Source organism: Lutra lutra, chromosome 5 (genome assembly GCF_902655055.1).
Source record: "Lutra lutra chromosome 5, mLutLut1.2, whole genome shotgun sequence".
NCBI lineage: Eukaryota > Metazoa > Chordata > Mammalia > Carnivora > Mustelidae > Lutra > Lutra lutra.
In genome coordinates this window covers 23,698,636-23,723,446 of record NC_062282.1, presented here as the reverse complement: position 1 = coordinate 23,723,446, position 24,811 = coordinate 23,698,636, and positions in this window count along the sequence as shown.

Sequence of the window (24,811 nt, the reverse complement as noted above, 5' to 3'; positions counted from 1 at the left end):
CTCTCTGCCTGCCTCTCTGCCTACTTGTGATCTCTGTCAAATAAATAAATTAGAAAAGGAGTACTAAAGTTACTAAAGTACTTTAAGTACTTTAAGGAGTCACAGAGCAGAAGAATACAATGATTGAATTGAAAGTACTAAAGGAGTAATAAAGGAGTCATAGAGCAGAAGAATACAATGATTGAATTGAAAAATACACTAGTGTGGTTCAACAACAGACTAGATGAAAGAGAAGAACAGATCAGTGACCTGGAAAACAGGGCAGAAGAGCTCACCCAAACAAAGGAGGAAAAAAAAAAGAATAACAAAATGAATATAGCTTAAGAGACCTATGAAACAACATCAAGCAGAATAACATATTATAGGGGACCCAGAAGGACAATATAATAAGAAAGGTACAGAAAACTGGTTTTCAAAATAATGACTGAAAATTTCCCTAATTGGAGAAGGAAACAGACATCCAAATCCAAAAAATGCAGAGAAATCAAGTAAGATGAATCCACACCAAAACACATTAAAATTAAAATGTTAAAAGTTAGGGGCACCTGGGTGGCTCAGTCAGTTAGGCATTCAGCTCTTGATTTCAACTCAGGTAATGATCTCAGGGTTATAATACCAGGCATGGAGCCTGCTTGAGATTCTCTCGCCTCTCTCCCTCTGCTTTTCTCCTACCCCACTTGTGCTCTCTTTTTAAAAATAAATAAATAAAATAATAAAGTGTTAAAAGTTAAAGAGAATCTTAAAAGCAGCAAGAGAGAAAACAATTTATTATGTATAGTGGAATCCCCATTAGACTATCAGCTAATAGTTTTTTTTTTTTTCCAGAAACTCCACAGACTACAAGAGAGTGGCATTATAGATTCAAAGTGCTGAAAAGAAAATATTTCAACCAAGAATACTATGCCCAGCAAAGTTATAATTAAATGAGAGACAATTTTTCAGACAAGCAAAGTCTAAAGGATTTTATCACCATGAAACCAGCCCTCACAAGAAATGTTAAAAGGACATTTTTTAAGTTGAAAAGAAAATGCACTAGTGAATAAGAGCAAAACGTTAGAATAAGAATCTCAGCAGTAAAGGCAAATATACAATGAAGGTGATGGATTAACCTTTTATAAAACTAGTATAAATGTTAAAAGATAGTGGTAGTAAAATGAATTATAACTATAATAATTAGTTAAAGTATACAAAAATTTTTAAAAATGTAAGTGTGGTATCAAAAACAAAATGTTGGGAAAGAGAAAAAAATGTAGTTTCTAGAATGTGTTTAAAAAGTTGCTCTAAGCTTAAAATACACTGTTATATAAATATAGACTCATATATGAACCACATGGTAACCAAAGAGCAAAAGCCTATAGTAGATACACAAAAGATATGCAAAAGGATTTAAAATAACACTAAAGAAAGGTATCAAGTTACAATAGAAGAATGCAATAAAAGAAACTAACAGAACTAGAAAAATATTTCAGAAAAAAAATAAAAAATGGCAAAAAGTACAAAACTATCATAATTACTTTAAATGTAAATGGGATGATTTCTCCATTCAAAAGACACAGAGTAGTTGAATGGATTAAAAAGAAAAGAATTACTTGTCACTTACAAGAGACACAATTCAAATATAAGAACCCAGACTAAAAGCAAAGGGATGGAAAAAAGATTCCATGCAAATACAAATGAAAAGAGCTGCTATAGCTACAAATGTGTGACAAAATAGACTTTAAATCAAAGGCTATAATGAAAGACAAAGAAAGGCATTATGAAATGATAAAGGAAGCAATCAAAGAAGAGAATATAACATTTGTAAATCTTGGCGCACCCAAATATACAAAGCAAATATTGATAGACTTAAAAGGAAAAATTAACAATATAATAATAATAGAACCCTTTAATACCCCACTTATATCAATGGGTAGAAAATCAATAAGGAAACATTGGCCTTAAAAGACATAAAGATACATTAGAACAGATTATATATATATGGAGAGAGAGAGAGAGAGACACTCCCAAAACAAAAGAAGGCATTCTTCTAGCACATGAAAAATTCACCTGAATAGATTTTAGGCCATAAAACAAATTTAAAAATATTGAAATCATATCAAGAAACTATTCTGACTATACTAAGATGAACCTATAAATATTTACAAGAAGAAAACTGGAAAAACTACAAATATATGGAGATTAAACAACAGGTTGTTGAATGACTAGTGGGTCATAGAAGAAATCAAAGGAGAAATACAAAAATACCTAAAGACAAATGAAAACAGAAATGCAACATACCAAATTTTTTGGGATGTAGCAAAAGTGATTCTAAGAGGTAAGTTCATTATGCATGTCTACCTCAAGAAACAAAAGAAATCTCAAAAAAACAATATAACCTTACCTCCAAAGGAAGGAAAAAGAACAAAGCCCAAGGTTAACATAACAAATGGAAAAGGTAAAGATTAGTATAGAAGTAAATGAAATATCAATTAAAAAGGTGGAAAAGATTAATGAAACTAAGCTGGTTCTATGGAAAGATAAACAAGATTGATAAATCTTTAGCCAGACTTACCAAGAAAAAAAGAAAAGGCTCAAATCAATAAAATCAGAAATGAAAAACTACAAGAGATGTCACACTTGTAAAAAGGATCAAAAGAGATATGAACAATTACATGTCAACAAATTTGACTACCTAAATGGATAAATTCCTAGAAACCTACAATCTTCCTAGAATGAATTATCAAGAAATAGACGATCTGAATAGACTGATTATTAGTAAGGAGATCGAATCAGTAATCAAACACCTCCCAGCAAACAACTGCCTAAAACCATGTGGGTTCACTGACAAATTCTACCAAACAAGTCAAAGAACTTAATACCTATCCTTCTCAAAGTCTTCCAAAAAATAAATAGGGAACGGACCACCTAAATTATTTTATGAGGCCAGAATTACCCTGATACCGAAACCAGACATAAACACCTTAAAAGAAGGAAAGAAAAGAAAATTACAAACCAATATCCCTGATGAACATAGATGCACAAATTCTCAGCAAAATACCCATGAATGAAATTCAAGAATACATTAAAAGGGTCAGACAGTATGAGCAAGTGGGATGTATTATTCCATGGGTGCAAGGATGTTATGAGAGCCATTCAATCAATGCGACATCATATTAAAAGAATGAAAGATAAAAATTACATGATCATCTCAAATCTATTGGGAAGAATTTGACTAAATTCAACATCGCTTATGAAAAAGATTCAACAAAGTGGATATAGATGGGATGCACCTCAACATAATAAAGGCCATATATGGCTAACCTTGTATTCAATGTTGAAAAGTTGAAACTTCTCTAAAACAAACACAAGACAAAGATCTTCAGTCTTCCTACTTTATTCAACATAGTACTGGAAGTTCTAACAAAAGCAATTAGCAAGAAAAAGAAAAAGAAATGCATCCAAATTGGATGAAGAAGTAAAAGTGTCACTATTTGCAGATGACATGATTCCATATGTAGAAAACCCTGAAGACTACACACACACACACACACACACACACACACACAAAGAATAGATGAGTTCAGTAAAGTTGCAGAATCCAAAATAAATGTACATAAATCTGCTGCATTTCTATACACTAATAACAAACTATTAGAAAGAGAAATTAAGAAAATCTCATTTACAATTTTCTCAAAAAGAATGAAATTACTAGAAATAAATTTAACCAAGCAGGTAAAAGACATGTATAACGAAACTGTAAGATACTGATGAAATAAACTGAAGACAGAAATAAATGAAAAGTCATTACTTGTTCATGCACTGAAACATATGATATTGTTAAAATGAAATGTCCATACTACTCAAAGCAATATACAGATTCAATACAATTCTTGTCAAAATTCCAATGGAAAATTTCATAGAGCTAAAACAAACAATTCTGAAATGTTTATGAAACCACAGAAGACCCCAAACAGCCAAAGTACTTTTGAGACATAAGAACAAAGCTACAGTTATCACTCTTCCTGATTTCAAGCTATACTACAAAGCTATAATAATCAAAACAGTATGGTATTGGCCTAAAAACAGCCACATATATTAATGTAACAGAATTGAGAGCCCAGAAATTAACCCATCCAAATATGGTCAATTTATGACAAAGTAAGCAATAATAAACAATGGGGAAAGGACAGTCTCTTCAAAAACCATTGTTCAAAAAACTAGACAGCCATATATAAAAGAATGAAACTAGACCAGTATCTTACACCATACATAAAAATTAAATGAAAATAGAGTAAAAACTTGAATATAAGACCTGAAACCACTAAACTCTTAGAAGAAAACTTAGGTGGCTAACTTACTTGACTTCTGGTTTTTCTTGGCATTGAATTTTTGGATCTGACTACAAAAGCAAAGTCAACAAGTAGACTGCATCAAATTGAAAAGCTCCTGCACAACAAAGGAAACCATCAACCAGATGAAAAGGCTACCTACTGAATGGGAGAAAAAACTTTCAAATCTTATATCTGATAGGAATATCAAAAATATACTAGAACTCACACAAATCAATAACAAACAAAGCCAATCTGATTAAAAACTGGAAGATGAATGAACAGATTTTTTTTCCCAAAGAAGAAATATAGGTGGCCAACACATGTGAAAAAAATATTAGTTATTGGGGAAATGCAAATCAAAACGACAGAGATACCTCAAAAGCTGTCAGGAAGACAATTTCAGAAAGATAAACAAGTGCTAGGTTGTGGAGTAAGGGGAAACCTTGTGTATTATTGGGAATGTAAATCGGGGCAGTCACGATTGAAAACAGTATGAAAGTTCCTCAAAAAATTAAAAATGGCACTATCATTTGATCCAGACATTCCACCTCTGAGTAGTCATCTAAAGAAAATGAAAACACTAATTCAAAAATATATGTGCATCTTTATATTCCTTGCAATATTATTCATAATTTTCAAGACATGAAAACAACCTAAGTGTCCATCAGTGAACCTTTGTTTCATTACCTTGACTTTATTATGCCGTCAAGGAGGGAGCAGCTCAAATCTAGGCTTTGTCATTTCCAAAAATATGATTATAGGAAAGATATTATTAACTCTTAATAAAAGAGAAAACTTGTTCTCATATGATTAGTGTGAGGAATAGACATATGTATGTATTTATGAATATTTATAAATATGAATATATTTGTATACCCACATATGAATATTTATACACATATATGTATTATATATAAAAATATACATACATATAGATAATCTGGATTTTTTGACCAAACTATATAATTCTATTAATCACTCCCATAATGATATCCTGTTTTAATTATGGTTTGCATTTATCTCTATGTGAAATTGTGTTATTTTATTATTGCATTATATCTACATCATGATAATTATTCATTATAGGGCATATACAATTATTTCTCTTACTCTTTATGGCATGTGCACTGGAAAGCAATCTGTAGGAGTCCTTAGCTGTTTTTTTTTTGTTTTTGTTTTTGTTTTGTTTTTGTTTTTTTTTTACTGTCTAGGATAATTCTAGACAAATAGGAACTCAAATTTTTCTGAAATTAAAAAGCATATAAAATATATATAGAGAATGATACAATCATATAAACACCTGAGCCAATAGCTGTGTCATTTATTGCTATGGGAAATATTGGAAGCAGGCCTGGTTGTAGAAGAATGAGTTTCTTTTGGACATGGTTTAAGTATCACTAAGGACAGGATCAAGAAGATACCAGAGATGGAGGCATGAAACTAGGCATGAGTGTTGGTGCATTATTTAAAGAGAAACAAGTTATAGGAAATAAGCCCTCATCCTGGTGACAAACTGATGAGAGTTTTAGTCAGAAAAAAATTCCATTTGGCTTAGTAACATGAAGATATTAACAAGTGCAATGATGATAGATTTGGGGTGGATGCCTTACAAGGATAAAAAGAGTGACAGATTAAGAAGCAAAAGCTGTTTGAAGAAAAACATTTTCTAAAATAGACAAAAAGAACAAATCAATAGGGCCATAGCTGGAAGGGGATGTTTTATAAGGATGTTTATAAAACAGCAATACTAGCCAATAAGGTAGGAAGTGTTCACAGGTCTGTTAGGCACTGGGAAAAGTCCAAATGCCATTAAGAGTAAAATGCGCACCAGATTTTGAAGATTTGAAAGGAAGAATAAAAATTATTTCCAGAGCACATTTTATATTGAGTGCATATGAAGGTGACAATATGTTTAATATGTTGAGTTAAATAAAATATTTTATGAAAATTAGTTTAACTTTTTTTTTTTTTTTTTTTTTTTTTACTTTTTAGTGTGCTTACATGTATGGTTTGCATTATGTTTCTATTGCACAGGGCTGATATAAAATATATTTAAATGCCCAACTCACTGCGGGAGAGATAGGAAAGGAAGAGGAAAATAATTTCTCTGAAATTTTTAAGACAAAGGGAAGATGAAATTATAAATTGGGTTCAATCTTTTAGAGAAAGCAGAGGGTGAATATAGATGCGAAAAAACATTCTTGAATTACTGGGATAAAGTAGGAAAGTTTAGGTATGCTTTCTGTGTATGGTATATGTGCCACTGTTTCAGCAGATTGCTTTTCTGTTGTTTGGATCTAAGACAGTAAGCTACAGTGATATACACTAGGGCAATCTCTCATGATATCCATTTCCTTGTGTTCATAGCTTTTATAATCACTTCATGTGTGGGTTGAATCTGTGACTTGCTTCTGGCTTATATGACAAAGGTGAAGAGCTACTGCCAATGGGATTAAATTCCCCAGTCTGTTCTCTTAGACTTCATTAAAATGGAGATTATTTTGTGTTAGGCTGACTTAAACAGGATAAAGCTCTTAAAAGAGGGCCTGGGAACTCCTTGAGGTGAAATACTGCCCTTTCTGTTCTGATGATGTAAGTGGTCATGTCGAGGAAGACCAGTCACCAAAAAACTGCAGGTGGCCTCTAGGAAACTTTAGCAGCCTCTATGACCTGAAGACCTTGCCTCCAGCCTAGGACCAACAGAAAGCCAGTGCCTGCAGATAGTGTCATGAGAAAATGACTCCTCCTAACAATCTGAATGATCTTTGAAGCAGATTCTTCCCTGGTTGAGCCTCCAAAATGAGAAGGTTGTCTGGCTGACAAGCTGATTATAACCTTTTGAAACCCTGACCAGAGTAGCCAGTGATGTCATGTTCAGATGCATGACTCAAGAAACTGTGAGATAATAAATGTAAATTGTTTAAAATTGCCAACTTTTTGCTTGTCCATAATGCAGCATTGGAAAAATAACATAGAGGCTTTTCCCCTTAAACAATTTGTATGGTGCACATCAGAGTTCTTGGTATCTAAAACACTGAGATCTAGTCGGAGATATGACACTTAAAACTCTTTTAAACTTCTCATTTCACTGTTTTAAGTAAGTTTCCTCTTGTGCAAAAAACAAATTTGACCTAAATTAAAATTTTGATTATTTCCAACTCCAACATTCTATTATTTGATTATGAAATATCCAGAGAAGGATTCTCCATGATCACTTTCTACAAATTTCAGAGTCACATTAAAATTTGGAACCACTTTTAGGGGTCCCTGGGTGGCTCAGTGGGTTGGGTCTCTGCCTTTGGCTCAGATACTGATCTCAGGCTCCTGAGATTGAGCCCTACATCAGGGTCTGTTCAGTGGGGAGCCTGCTTCCCCCCACCTCTGCCTGCCTGCTTGTGATCTCTTTCTCTCTCAAATGAATAAATAAAATCTTAAAAACAAAACAAAACAACAACAACAAAAAAACTTGGCACCACTTTTTTTTTTTTTGCAAATTTATACCATCCATAGACATTGGCAACAGACACATGTATAAAAAGTGTGCACTAAACAATAAATAAATAATATGATAAAAGTGTCATAAAAATCCATTAGTGATTTTGTATTTGAAGGGTGACAATAATGACTTTTTTGTATTGTTTTTGCTAAAGCAAACATAATTTTATCTAAATAAGACATTATATATATATATATATATGTATATATATATATATATATATTTGTGTTTTTTAATTTTTAATTTTTTTAATTTCTTTTCAGTGTACCAGAATTCATTGTTTATGCACCACACCCAGTGCTCCATGCAATACATGCCCTCCATAATATCCACCACCAGGCTCACCCAACTTCCCACCCCCTGCCCCTTCAAAACCCTCAGATTGTTTTTCAGAGTCCATTTGTCTCTCATGATTCATCTCCCCCTCCAATTTCCCTCAACTCCCATCTCCTCTCCATCTCCCTATGTCCTCCTTGTTATTTGTTATGCTCCACAAATAAGTGAAACCATATGATAATTGACTCTCTCTGCTTGACTTATTTCACTCAGCATAATCTCTTCCAGTCGCTTCCATGTTTATACAAAAGTTGGGTATTCAGCCTTTCTGATGGAGACATAATATTCCATAGTGTATATGGACCACATTTTCCTTAGCCATTCATCCAATGAAGGGCACCTTGGTTCTTTCCATAGTTTGGCAACAGTGGCCATTGGTGCTATGAACATTGGGGTACAGATGACCCTTCTTTTCACTACATCTGTTTCTTTGGGGTAAACACCCAATAGTGCAATTGCAGGGTCATAGGGTAGCTCTATTTTTAATTTCTTAAGGAATCTCCACACTGTTTTCCAAACTGTCTGTACCAACTTGCATTCCCACCAAAAGTGTAAGGGGGTTCCCCTTTCTTGACATCCTCTCCAACACACATTGTTTCCTGTCTTGTTAATTTTAGCCATTCTAACTAGTGTAAGGTGGTATCTCAATGTGGTGTTTTGATTTGAATCTCCCTGATGGCTAGTGACAATGAACATTTTTTCATGTGTCTGTTAGCCATTTGTATGTCTTCATTGGAGAAGTGTCTCTTCATGTCTTCTGCCCATTTTTTGACATGATTATCTGTTTTGTGTGTGTTGAGTTTGAGAAGTTCTTTATAGATCCTGGATATCAGCCTTTTGTCTGTACTGTCATTTGCAAATATCTTCTCCCATTCTGTGGGTTGCCTCTTTGTTTTGTTGACTGACAATAATGACTTTTGAAGAACTTCCCAGAAAGAAAAATCTGTTGATATTTTATATTAATCTCATATTTTTAAAGTTTTTAAAAAGTTTGGGTTTTCTTTAATATGGGTAAAAGGCATATAACACAAGACTTTATTTATGTTTGACACAAGATACAACTATTTTGTGGTCTTCTAAAATGGCCCAGTAAAACCTGCATCACAATGTACAGAAATCTGCTTCTGAGTCCTAGAAGTCTGATCATGAAGTGGGACAGCTACTTTCATCCCTTCTTATATTTGTGTCAAATAATAGAAGAGCTTAAATATTAATAGCAAAATTAATAGGAGGGTCTTTAAATAAAATGTGTATGACACTTCATAAAAATGACTGGCAGATTCTGAAAATGGATTATAGTAAATAATAAACTCATGATGGCAGGTATCTGGTAGGGTGATGTAGAGCCTTATATTTATTCCTGTCAGAGATAATATTTCCATTGATGATCCAGAAAAATAAGTAAAGCAGCTCACTAAACATATTTTCACATGAAATTACACTGAAAGGATGTGTGGAGAGAAGAGAAAAACAATGTAAAACAAATAGACTGTGACAAGATCACAGAAATCCCCTCTAGTTGTTGACAGTATAAATCTTCAATCTAAAAGTCCTTCATACAAATCAGAGTAGAAATGAATGCCAATGGGGTCAGTGATTATTTCATTATGTGGAACTGAAAAAAGGAAAAGCTCGTGAGAAAGAAATATTGGAATGTGTCAAAATATGATTCATTATTGTACAAAAAGATAGCACAAGCATATTCAGGAAAAAATTAGAAAGGAAACACATCAGTATTTTTTTTAACTTGAAAAATTAACTGTGAAACTTGAACAGATTTGCAAAAATTAAATGGCCTAGAATATGAATCTGTTTGGGTGGGAAAAGGAATCACAGGACTGTCTCAGTCACAACATCACTCCTTATTCAGGTTATATATAAAATAAGGTAATAACATCATTTTTATATTATTAATAAAGAACATTTTCTGAAAGTACAGCACATTTAATACAAGTAGGGATCTTCTCTAAATAAGGACCTTCTTGGGTTTGTTTCTACATTAAAAACATATACTGCACTTTTCTTTTTTCCTAAGGGAGGAATTTTTAATACATAGCTTCCTTTATTTTTTACAGGTATTTATAAAATAAAACAATACAACAACTTCTGCCCTGTTCCCCACAATATTTTTCCATCCAAAATTATATTCTTTCATGGAATAGTAACTTTAGGTACATAGGTACACTTAGTATGTGAGGAGTTAAACAAAGAGAGTGAGATATGTTTGAAAGTCTTCAGAATTAGTGAGAGATATCTGGAACAGCCAAGCTCTACATTTTCCCACCTATGCTTCCCAGAGTACATTACTGAATTTCTCTCAACGTCCGTTTCCACAACTGGAAAATGGAAACACTGACACATATTTCAGTGTGTAGTGTTGTGAAACTCACATGAGATAACCATGACTAAAAAAATCTATTTAGGGGCGCCTGGGTGGCTCAGTGGGTTAAAGCCTCTGCTTTTGGCTCAGGTCATGATCCCAGGGTCCTGGGATCGAGCCCCACATCGGGCTCTCTGCTCAGCGAGGAGCCTGCTTCCCCCTCTCTCTCTGCCTGCCTCTCTGCCTACTTGTGATCTCTCTCTGTCAAATAAATAAATAAAATCTTTAAAAAAAATCTATTTAATGTACATGAATAGTATATAAAATATGATGGGAAATAGATTTCATTCTCTCTAGGCAAAAATTAAAGTGCATGTTAGTCATCAATAGCTGAGCTGACAATTATATTTATATCCAGTGCTCTCCCGTTTTTCGTAATCTGCTTCCATCTGCCTTCTATTGCTTACGTGAGCAAGTTGTTGATTTTAACTTGTCCCTTGCTATTTCCTCATGCATCTAAAATTTGTAGTAAAACATGAAAGCCAAAGAAGCAGTTGTTGAATTTTTCCCTTGTAAAAAAGTTTTTAAAGCTAAAATCTCGAAAATTAAAGGAAAATTAAAGTTATAAAGATGATATCAAAAGCTCCAATTATGTCACATTCTTTCTATTTGACTTAGTATACAGCCAGGCAATCCAAACTTTCCTGTTTTGTGATGAAACAAAACAAACACAAAACAAACAAACAAAAACCTCACTGGAATTCAAAATAGAAAATTTGAAGCAAGCATAATAGAAGTAAGTACTGTTAGGTGACAATTATAATAAGCATTTATAATTAAAATATAGTAAGTTTCTCATTATAGATACAAGAAAAGATGGGGCAAAGGAAATAAATATTTTAGTTCTTTTCTTCTACCTTTTAGGATTTAAGTCACTTTAAGGTGAAGTAATAAAAGCTGTCAAAATTGATTTATACAGTGATAAAACCAGACAAATTCTGTGATATTCATGCATTTGAATCTTTTAAAGAGACTCCATTAATCTTATATATCTCTCATCTTTCTTAAAATAGTACCTCTTTGTTAGTATATATTGACTGATGTACTTGCTGACTAACTGAATTAAAACATTGATGTTATCGAGACAAACAATCTTAGGGTGGGTAAAAGCTGCCCTAATTTAGTAGCTGTATGTTATGGGATAGTTATTTTATATTTCCAAATGGTATTTGATCATTCACAGAATGAAGATACTACTAATTTTCAGTTCTAGATAAACCCTAAGCCAATTAAGGGATGGAGTCTGATGAGGGACAATGCAAAAACATAAGCAAAAACAAAATCTATTGTAGCCTTCCCTATTTAACCAAATAGACTAACTAACTAAATCTAGGGATGCCTGGGTGGCTCAGTTGGTTAAGCAACTGCCTTTGGCTCAGGTCATGATCCCAGCGTCCTGGGATGGAGTCCCCGCATTGGGCTCCTTGCTTGGCGGGGAGCCTGCTTCTCCCTCTGCCTCTGCCTGTACTCACTCTCTCTCTCTCTGACAAATAAATAAATAAAATCTTAAAAAAAATAAATCTATAAAATCTAACCTTGCAAAACAATGACATTTATTAGGAAGCTGTAGAGGGGAGTACTGAGCCATAGTCACAGCATTGGACTGAATGGCCTACCAGTTTTGTGATAGCAGGACATCCGACTTTGTTCTCTACCCCCCAATGAATAGGCATTCGAAATAAGTAGCTCCAAGGTAGCTAAGCCATAGTTCAAACAAAACCATCAAACTTACGACTAGACACATAACTCATAAGGGAATATTGCCACAGTAAAAGGTCATTTTCAAGAGAAATTTGGGCATTAGAAGATACTGGGAAGTTATATGTATTTTTTTCTTTCCTGCTGTTTTTTTTTTTTTTTTCTTAATAGAATCTGATGTTTTGAATATCTATTAAATAATTGTATATTCTCCTAAGACTTGAACAACAAAAACAAAAACAAAACATTTAAAAATAAGAGTAAAATAAACATTTTTGTTAACATGTAAAAATATGCATATTAGTAATTATAACATAAAGAGTATAAATAATAAGAAACTTTTTTTAGATAAAATAGTACAACTTAGGCACTGACATTTTGATTTGTCATTATTTTCCCAAGGTGACCCACTTGGATCAAACTTAATTAAGAACTGCACCCTAATAAAACAGATATTACTTTGATTACTATGCATAGAATGTCGATACTCATACTCCCACTTGATATTTGTAAGAGAATAATAATCAAAACATTTATTCTAAAACTATACAGAAGCATAAACCTGGAGGGCATTGTAAGATAATTTTGTCTACCTTTATTTTTACATGATCACAATTAAAATATCTTAAACAACTAAAACGACTTTATTTGAAAAAATAGAGCATATTTTTTACCTTTTTAAAAGCAATGTCAAAAAAAAACCAAAAAATGTGAGCACTGAAAATATCTTTATGGCATATATGTTATAATTTGACTAATTTTTATGATTATTCTATAAAAGATGTTTCAATAATCTTTCAAAATTCTTCTCCATTTTTAATGCCCAAATCCTACATATGACAGAACTACTAGCAATCATGTATTAAAATTAAATAACTTTTTTTCTGAATTAAAGCTCCTTTTCTAAATTTACTTCAGCCAAAACTTTAGGATAAGAGTTGCTAACACATTTTTTACAAAAGGAATGGAATAGTTAAAATTTTAATTTTGGTTTTATTAGTTATCAGATCATAGTGAATTCAACCTTAATGAAAAGGCATTCTACACTGTGCAAATGTGGGGTCAGTTTAGAACTTAAAACCATTATGGTGTCTTTATGGGAAAAAATGAAATTGGGAGGCACCACAGTTTATTCTTTTCCATGTCCTCCATTACATATTGAACTCCAAATTTTATGGTAAAACAGTAATCTTTTTCTGTGATTGATAAAATGTCCAGATTTTAGATTAAAATAATTAATATAGAGCAAATCGCATATCTAAAGTATCATAAAAATGAAAATATAAAGAAACATTGACAATCATTATGTCTTCTAGAAAGACAATAAAGAAAATAAAATATCTTCTTCATTGTAATGGAATCTTATACATACAGCTTTTTTATAAAAAGGTTTGTTTCAGTTAAGATTATTACAGAGTTTTACATGGGGTCATATGTCTATTAAATTTTTACCTCATATTCCAGATTTAGCCAAAATTTCTAACATACATATGTAGAGGGTAAATTTAATCTTACATTTAGTGTTAAAAATCAGAAAATGAAAATTACATCAAACTCAAAACAATATACTAAATATAAATTTTAAAAGATATTATTAATGGTAAATTAAATTTTTATTGCAAATTTTGATTTTGTGGAATTAAATGTTACATTGCTTTAGCCATTTCAGTAATTAGTATATTTAAATTGTTTTATCTATCTGAAAGTATTTGTTCTGACATTCCAAAGGTATTTTGTGTTTTTATTTGCATTTTCCTCAAAACTAATTGTATTAATAATATTTTCATGATTAAAGCTTATGATAATAGACTTATAAAACTTATGTAAATGTACTTAATTTTTATTTGGGGGCAAGAAATATTTAACTTATAAAATTACCTTCAACAAAGTATAACTTATATACAGTAATTCTTTCAGTTTTTGAGAAATGTCCAGTGAAATTTTTCACACGATCACCTATAGAACATTCCTCCCAATCTAAGAGACCATCCCTCCTGACCTCCATGCCTGCAACAACTACTGATATGCTTTTTTTTTTTGACTAATGTATTTTCTGAATTTTATATAAAATGGATTATACAACATGTTTTAGTTTATGCCTACCTTATTTTGCTAACAATTCATTAGGATTCTCATGTATAAAGAATTCAGTTTTATTGTTTAGCATTACTCCACTGTACAGATATACATTTTGTTCATCAATTCATGTTTTGATATGCATTTCAGTAGTTTCTAATTTTTATTGTTGCAGCCAAAGCTGTGTAAGTCATTGTAAGGACAAATTTTGTGAACTCACTTGTTTAGTGCAATGGATGGGTAACAAAATAACTAAATTTTATGTTGGTTTTTTTTTTTTTTTTTTTTTCAAAAAACTGCCAAACAATTCTACAAATTGTTTAGACTCTTTTACATTTCTCTCAGGACTGTTTGAGAGTTCTAATACTTCCACATACTTGTAAATAGTTGGCATTGTTGTCTTACTATTATAAAAGGCTTGTAGTAGTATTTCACTGTAGTTTTAGATTATATTACCAAAAAGTAATGATACTGAGTACTCATTCGTGTGTTTCTTGTTCATCTGTTTATCTTTTCTTATGAATTATCTCTTCAGTTCTCTTCTCATTTAAAAAAATAAGTATGTTTTAAAATATTGAGTTGAATATATATATACATGTATATTTTATATGTGTCAAATTTTTATATCTAGGAACTTAAGGCAGAAAGCATATACAAGTTTTTATAGGTGGAATAATTTCTTAAAGATAGAATCTAACAAGGGAGATTATTAATTAAGTCAATATGCAATACTAGTATTTTTAAAACACCAATGAGGAATTATTTCTAAGTTGACAAGTTGATAATAAAATGTTTATAAATTATAAAAAATAATTAAAACAAATTATAGGATTTTTAATTTTTTAGTTTTTTAAACTTGAATATAGATGACACAAAATGTTACATATTACATGTTACATTAATTTCAGGTAGACAACATACTGATTCAAAAGTTTTTATACATTAAGCTGTGTTTACTACAAGTGTAGCTACAATCTGTCACCTTACAAAGCTATTATAATACCATTGACTATATTCTTTATACTGTGCCTTTTATTCTTGTGACTTATTTATTCCATAACTGAAAGCCTATATTTCCCACTCCCCTTTACCTATTTTGCCTGTTCTTCCAACCCCCTCTTTTCTGGCAACCATCAGTCTGTTCTATTATATGTCTGATTCTACCTTTGTTTAATCACTTTTTAGATTCCACATAACAGTGAAACCGTATGGTATTTCTCTTTCTCTGTCTGACTTCACTTAGAATTATACCCTCTAAGTCCCAAATATGTCATCACAAATGGCATGAGCTCATTCTTTTTTATGGTTACACCCATGTATGGTGTGTTTGTGTGAGGAGACTCCACATCTTCCTTATTTATCTATGGACACAGGTTGCTTTTATAACTTGGCTGTTATAAATAATGCCTCAATAAACATAGGGGTGCATATATCCTTCACAATTTGGTTTTCATTTTGTGTAAAATATGCAGTAGTAGAATTTTTAGATTATGTGGCATTTCTAGTTTTTAATTTTTTGAGGAACTTCCATGCCATTTTCCACAGTGACTGTACCAATTTACATTCCCACCAACAGTGTACGAGGGACTTCTTTCTCCACATCCTTGCCAACAGTTATTTCTTGTCTTTTCTATTTTAACCATCCAGACAGGTGTAAGGTGATATCTTATTGTGGTTAGATTTGCATTACCTTGATGATGAGTGATGTTGGGCATCTTTTCATGTGTCTGTTGGCCATCTGTATGTCTTCTTTGGGGAAAAAAAAAGGCTATTCAGGTCCTCTGCCCATTTTTTAATTGAATTGTTCATTCTTTCAGTGTTGAGTCCATAAGTTCTTTATATGTTTTAGATATTAAGTCCTTATCAGATATGTCATTTGCATATATCTTCTCCCATTCAGTGTGTGTGTGTGTGTGTGCGTGTATGTGTGTGTGTGGTTTTCTTTACTGCATGAAAGATTTTTATTTTGGTATAATCCCAATAGTATAATTTTTGCTTTTATTTCCCTTGCTATAGGAGGGATAGCTAGAAAAATATACCTGATGCCAGAAAAATTACAGCCTGTTTTTTGTTTTTTAATCTACAATTTTTGTGGTTTCAGGTCACACAGTTAGGTCTTCAATGCATTGTAATTCACCTCCATGTTTGACATAAGAAAGTGGTCTAGTTCATTTTTTTACATTAGCTGTCCATTTTATTCAGCACCATTGATTCACTGAGATTGTCTTTTTCCCATTGTATGTTCCTGCCTTTTGAATTGACCATAGAAATGTGGCTTTTATTTCTTTCTTTCTTTATTTCATTCTATTGATCTCTATTTTTTGTGCCAGTACCATACTGTTTTGATTACTACAACTTTGTAATGTATCTTAAAGTCTGGAATTGTGATACCTCTAGATTTGTTCTTCCTTCTCAAGACTGTTTTGGCTATTTAGGGTCTTTTGTGGTCCCATACTCATTTCAGTATTATTCTGTAAAAAATGCTGTTGGTATTTTCGATAGGGATTTCACTGAATCTGAATATTGCTTTGAGTAGTACAGACATTTAACAATATTGGTTCTTCCAATCCATGAGCATGAAGTATTTATTTGTTTACATCATCTTCAATTTATTTTATTAGTATTTTACAGTTTTCAAAGTACAGGTCATTCACTTCTTTGGTTGTTTATCCCCAGCTATTTTTTTTTTCCTTTTTGGTGCAATTGTAAATGGTGTTATTTTCTTAATATCTCTTTCTGTTGCTACATTGATATGTAGAAATATTACCAATTTCTAGGCATTCATTTTGTATCCCGGACCTTTACTAAATTCGTTTATTATTTCTAGTAGGTTTTTGGTTGAGTCTTTAGTATAGTCTATGTATAGTATCATGTTTTCTACAAATAATGACAGTTCAACTTCTTCTTTTCCAATATGAATGTCTCATTTCTTTTTCTTGTCTTATTGCTTCCAATACTATGTTGAATAAAAGCTGTGAGGGTGGAGATCTTTATCCTGTTCCTGACCTTAGAGGAAAAGCTCCCAGTTTTTCACTGCTCAATATGAATATGGGTTAGCTGTGGATTTTTCATATATGGCCCTTATGTTGAGACATGTTTTCTCTAAACCCACACTGTTCAGAGTTTTTATCACCAAGGCATTGAATTTTGTGAAATGATTTTTCTGCATCTATTGAAATAATCACATAATTTTAATCCTTTGCTTTGTTGATGTGATATGTCATGTTGATTTGTGAATATTGAATCATCCTTGGATCCCTGGAATAAACTGATTTGATTGTGGTGGATGATGCTTCTAATATGTTGTTGAATATGACTTGCTAATATTTTGTTGAGGATTTTTGCATCTAATTTCATCAGGGATATTGACCTGTAGCTTTTGCTATGTTTTGTGGTGTTTTTGTCTGGTTTTGATATGAGGGTAATACTGGTCCTTTCTCTTTTTTTTTTTTTTTTTTAATAGTTTGGGGACAATAGGTATTAATACTTCTTTAAAAGTTAGAATTCGCCTATGAATCTGTCTGATTCTGGACTTTTATTTTTTGGCAGTTTTTGTTTACTTATTCAATTTTTTTTCTAAACTAGTAATAGATCTGTTAAGATTTTCTCTTTTTTCCTGGTTCAGTTTGAGAAGATTTGTGTGCTTCTAGGGATTGTCCATTTTTTCTAGGTTGCTCAATTTGTTGACAGACTTTTTTGTAGAATTCTCTTATACTCCTTTGTATTTCTGTGGTGGTGTTACTTCTTTTTCATTTCTGATTTTATTTGAGTCTTTCTTTCTTTCCTTCTTTCTTTCTGTCTCTCTTTCTTTCTTACTGAAACTGGTGAAGGGTTTATTGATTTTGTTTATATTTTTAAAGAAGGAGCTCTTGGTTTCATTGACTTTTCCTTCTTTACTTTTTTGGGTTTCTACAGCATCTCTTTCTGCTCTGTTATTATTTCCTTCCCTCTACTTGCCTTGGTTTTTGTTTGTTTGTTTGTTTGTTTGTTTTGGCATTGTTGTTCTTTTCCTAATCTGTTAGGTGTAAGTGCAAGGTTAGATTGTTTATTTCAACTTTTTATTTCTTGAGGTAATGTGTCATTGTATGTTGCCTTATTAGAACCCTTTTGCTGTGTCCCAAAGATTTTGAACCATTATATTTTATTTAGGTCTCCATGAATTTTTTATTATTTTTTTTTGAATTTCTCCTTTGATACCTTCACTGACCCACTGGTTGTTTAGTAACATTTGTTTAGCCTCCACATGGTTGTATTTTTTTTCCCATTTTTTCTTTATTTTTTTAACTTATGATTTATTTCTAGTTTCATACTATTGTGGTGAGAAAAGGCTCATAGAAGCATTTAAATCTCTGGATCTTTTTCTTCTCTTATATAAAACTGGAAAGTGTTTCAAGTGCACTTGAAAAGAATGTTTATTCTGTTGTTTTTGGATAAAATGTCTGTATCTTTATGTTATGTTCATCTAGTCCATTGTGCCATTTAAAGACACCTTTCCTTGATTTTCTGCCTGGATAATCTATCTATTGATGTAAGTGGGGTGTTAAAGTCTTCTACTATTATTGTTTTACCATCAATTTCTTTCTTTATGTGTGTTAATCTTTATTTTATGTATTTAAATACTCCAGTGTTAGGTATTACGTATTTATAATTATTGTATCCTCTTGTTGAATTGATCCCTTTATCATAATGTAATGCTTGTTGCAGTCTTTTTTAAAAGTCTCTTTTGTCTGACAGAAGTATTGCTATCCTGGCTTTTCTTTCTTCACTTCCATTTGCATGGTAAATGTTTTCTTTATCTTTTCTTCTTTTTCACAGTTGTGTTGTGTCTTTAGGTCTGAGGTAAGTCTCCTATAGGCAGCATAGAGATAGATCTATTTTTTTTTTTAATCCATTCTGCCACCAATGGGATTTTTAAAGCTAGAATGGTAAAACTGTTGCATAATGCAGTGATACCCATGGAAAGGAATATGTAGTTAAAAAACAGATGCACTCTGCAGATGGTATGTGTGATATACAACATATTGCATATTATAAATCAGTAGGGAAAAACAGAACTTTTGATAAGTGATTATAGGATAATTGGCTTACCATATGGCAAACAAATATAGTTAAATATCTATCTTACGTTAAATATATTTTTTCTTTAAATACTTGAATATGAATAGCAAAATAATTTAGACAGAATATATGTTAAGAATTTTTTACACTGATCAAAAAATAATTGTAAAAGAAAATATAAATAACAAATGTGACATCACATTAGTATTTAGCACAAATAAAGAATTTATAGAAGTTCATAAACAATAATTCAAAACCCATTTGAAGAATGAGTAAAGAATATCAAGTGAATGTAAATTATATAATCTGAAAACCTAACAGCTAACTAAACATATGAAAACATGAAAAGTTGATAAATTCAAATTTAAACAACTATGTCACACCCTATGTAGAGAGAAATATCCCAAGACCCCAGTAGTTTCTCCAATGCAAAATAATGACACAGAGATAAATTGGGGCATTCAAAAATCACCTACATTTTGGAGAACAGTTTGGTAACAGAGTTTAGTTAAACTATTTTAGTTAAACTATTTAGTTATAACTAGTTTAGTTATACAAGTCCCACAGCAATATAATGGCAGTTATTAGCATGTGGTAAAACATGCATTTTAGTCTAAAGAATCATATATAGTGAAATTATATGGCAACTAATTTGCTTAAAATAGTGGTCAAAACTAAAGCACCTTTGTAGGGAAATAAATAAGTAAATCAAAATATACTTGTAAAAATAGCATATATACACCTTGACTTTATAATGTTGAAAAGAAAACCACATTCTAGGATTATACTGACAATATATTATTCATATGAATTTTTTAAATAAGTGGAACATTATATATTTTAATGAACATGTTTTATATATGAATTTATTAAGTTCTTATTTATAAAAGTATGTGTATATATGTATAATAATAATAAAATATAAATTGTATCTCCTAAAAAATGGGAAACATGGAAATATATGGCAGTGAAGGAACCATAGAAGACTACTTAGCATTCAAAATCTGTGGGAGTCAAAGCAACTGTAATTACTATTTTTTCTTTCTTTTTCCCTGTAAGTACATAAATGCTAGTAATTTTTAAAATCCCATTGTTAGTAAATATAAGCTTGAAATTTACCAGCCATGCATTCGTACTTATTGGGATATTTCATTATTTTATAAAATTGCAGTTGACATTCAAGAGGAAAAAAATGCATGGACATAGATTTTGTAGTGGGAGTTTATGAGGGACAATGCAAGAAGGGGGTATATTTTTAAGATATAAATTACTCTGAACTTGACTTGTAAGATGTTAACTGTTGGGGAAGGGAGTTACATATAAAATAAACTAAGAAACATTATGTTATTTCCTTCTAAACTTTCAAATGTTTTACTGAATTAAATAGCCTAAAACTTGGCACTGAAGAACTAATTAATAATGATATTCATTAAATTTAACAAATAAATAGAAAAACTTTTCCATTTGGTGACAGGGTAGATAATCTTCATCCTTTCAGAATTCTTCCTTAGGAGGGATATTATTGGAGTTGTATGTTGGTATTATGACCCCACTGGGTCATCACTTTGCCTCTGTTTCATTAGTTAGTTTTGGTTTGAAAGGGTAGTTGCTGGCTTAACTGGGTCTCAAAGTAATGCCTGCTATAGTATGTGATAGTGGTTATAATTCCCAAAAATTTTTTTAAAGATTTTATTTATTTATTTGACAGAGAGAAATCACAAGTAGGCAGAGAGGCAGGCAGAGAGAGAGAGAGAGAGGAGGAAGCAGGCTCCCTGCCAAGCAGAGAGCACAATGTGGGACTCGATCCCAGGACCCTGAGATCATGACCTGAGCCAAAGGCAGAGGATTAACCCACTGAGCCACCCAGGTGCCCCCAAAATTTGTTTTAATGCCAGCTCTGACTTTAATGTCTCTGTGCCAAGTTTTCCTATTTGAAAAATGGCCTTACTATGGGAGCAGATTTATATGGTTACTTGTTTAAAATGCTTGCAAATGAACTAACACAGGTAACAAAGTATCTGGCACACCCAATAAAAGTAGGAGAAAAACAACTACATTTGTATCTCAGTCATTCTGTATTTGTATTTTTTTTTAAGATTTTATTTATTTTTCTGAGAGAAAGAGAGAAAAAGAAAGAGAAAACATGACTTGAAGGGCAGAGGGAGAGAAAGAAGCAGACTGGCCCACCAGGGAGCTTGATCCCAGGACCTGAGCCAGAAGCAGCTACTTAACTGACTGAGCCCAGCAACATCCACTTAACTGACCAGCCCAGGAACAACTCAGCCAATGAGAAACAGCCACACTCAGCCAATGAGAAGCAATCACCACTTCCAACTCTTTAAATCAGTCCATCCTTGCTTTCTCCTTTCCATAAAAGCACACCTTTCTCCTCTGTTTTATGAATTTGCCTATGGTTCATTATTTTTTGATAATCTTAAATTGCAATTTTCCACTATTCCCAAATAAAATCATTTTGCTGGTAAAACTGCTGGCCCTTTTGTCTTATAAGGTGAACATAAGAGACTATAATGTTGAATAAGTCAAAAGAAAAAAGAATTGCAGGGGCGCCTGGGTGGCTCAGTGGGTTAAAGCCTCTGCCTTTGGCTCAGGTCATGGTCCCAGGGTCCTGGGATCGAGCCCCGCATCGGGCTCTCTGCTCAGCAGGGAGCCTGCTTCCTCCTCTCTCTCTCTGCCTGCCTCTCTGCCTACTTGTGATCTCTGTCTGTCAAATAAATAAATAAATAAATCTTAAAAAAAATTAAAAAAAAAAAAGAAAAAAGAATTGCAGGAGAGAGCAATTATTTGATTGAAAGGATAAACATATTTTCAGTTGAGTTGTGGGAAAAATGGAGGAGATTGCATAAGAATTGGGAGGTGAGGCAATCAGAACCTGAATGGAAACAATGTTTTCAGATAGTAAGAGTTGAGCTAAAGTTGTATGTATGGTACGATGGTTTAGATTTTGTGATTGTTTGTCTTTTAAATTAAAGTCAATGGAATGTGTATATATGCTAATAGAAATAATAGAGAACAAAAATTTGACAACAAAAGGAAAGAAAGTGGATAAATTGGTGGCATAATTGAGATGTCAGGTGGAATGGAGTCCAGAGCCTAGAAGTGGAAGGTGAGAGGAGGACAGGATGTTCTTTGGGAGGGAACATTCTCCAACCTCCTCCTGTTCAATAACTTAGAAAGAAGAGACAGTAAGAGCATATGGTGGAGGAATAGGGGACAGGGAATTGAGATGTTGTCTGTTTTTAAGGTCTTTTGAGTTTTTGTGATACATTAGAAAACATTAACTGATAAAGTACCTTTATGGCATTTATGTTCATGGAAAATACATCTTATAATGATGCATTTTTTTTAAGATTTTATTTATTAATTTGACAGAGAGAGATCATAAGTAGGCAGAGAGGCAGGCGCAGAGAGAGAGAGGAGGAAACAGGTTCCTTGCTGAGCAGAGAGCCTGATGTGGGGCTCGATCCCAGGACTCTGAGATTATGACCTGAGCCGAAGGCAGAGGCTTAACCCACTGAGCCATCCAGGTGCCCATAATGATGCATTTTTATGTAAAATATACCTCAATAATCTTGCCTTTAAAAAAAAATAAATTACATTGATTTCTTTTTTTTTTCCAGCTTCATCATGTAATGAGGATAAAAATTATTTAGCCCAGGGGAAATATACAAACATTATAAAAGTATTTGTGTGAATTAAGAAAAATTAAAATTTAACCCACTGAGCCACCCAGGCGCCCCAAGAAAAATTAAAATTTAAATGAACAACTTGTCACTTCTTAATGATAATCAATATGTTTCTATCTCATCTCACTTCACAATGTCTAGTTCATTAAAAATTAAAGAACTGGGGGCGCCTGGGTGCCTCAGTAGGTTAAGCCTCTGCCTTCGGCTCAGGTCATGATCTCAGGGTCCTGGGATCAAGTCCCACATCGGGCTCTCTGCTCTGCAGGGAGCCTGCTTCCTCCTCTCTCTCTCTCTGCTTGCCTCTCTGCCCACTTGTGATCTCTCTCTGTCAAATAAATAAAATCTTTAAAAAAAATTAAAGAACTGGCATATTTTCTCTATAAAATTACATATGAACTTAAATGTTAGTAGTAGCTGTATTTATGAAATAATAAAGGCAATAAATAAGCCAAGAGCAGTAGCTAAAAACCAAAAAACAAAAAACAGAGTAGACACAAGAAAGATAGTAAAATTTGCTATATGATAAACTTGGCAACAAAAACAGCAAGGGAAGATTGCCTTTTCAATAAATTGTTTAATAGCCAATAAAATGAGTATGGAATGAACCTGTATCATTTTATACATGTGAGGATAAAGTCCAGATTAATCACTGATCTAAATAACAATAAAATGATAGAGATGTTTATCAAAAATAGATTCATTTATTTATAATTTTGGAATGAGCAATATCAATGTAAAATTCCAAAACAATAAAAGTAGTAACTGATAAAACAACTCATTAAAAAACAAAATACTTTATATGCTTTAAAAATAAAAATAAAAAAAAGAAAACCACACAGCAAATAGCAAAGGATATTTGCTACTTTTGTCACATATTTGTGATATTTAATATACAAAAACTCTTAAAAACAATAAAAAATGAAATGAGGTTAAGTAAGTATATAGTTATAACTAAATATGAAATATAAAAATACTAAAATTCTATTAAGAGAAAAATCACACAAACTATAATGAGATAAATTTTCTTATGTATTTGGAGAAAGCAAATTTTGAGAATATATATTGATGGCAACACTGGAATAAACATTTTCCCAAAGTAAAATGAAAAATGTTATAATCTCATATGGAAAGAAATTTGACAATATCTAGAAAAGATTTTATATATATATATATATATATATATATATATATATATATATCTCCTTTAACCCAGCAATTGCAATACTAAACCTCTACATATTAAGATCTGCTTTTTATAATAAGATGTTTATGCAATGATTTCTTGATCTTTGCTTGAAATTTTCCCATTATATGTTATATATAATTTCATATATATATGCATATATATATATGCATATGTACAGTGCAATATTGTAAACAATTAAGTGCATAAGGAATTTCTGGACTCAATGGTATGCTCATTATTCTCCCTAGATACTTAATGCTTACTGTTGGAATGTCTTTCAAAATTGAGCACTGGATAACTTCTGCCTATGGACTAGTTATTCTTTTGTACTTATTTATACTCGATATATAAATATTACATGGGTACTTCCACTCAATATATGAATACTAGAGTGCAACAATGGAACCTCAAATCAAATTCAAACAAAACATTACAATATCCACCTACAGACTGGACCTTCAACTTAACCTAGGTTCAAGAGATAAAATCTACATGTTAACAATATTTATGTGTACAGCTTGGCCTCAAATGTATCAATTCTGTTCTTAAATCTAAAATGAATTTTAG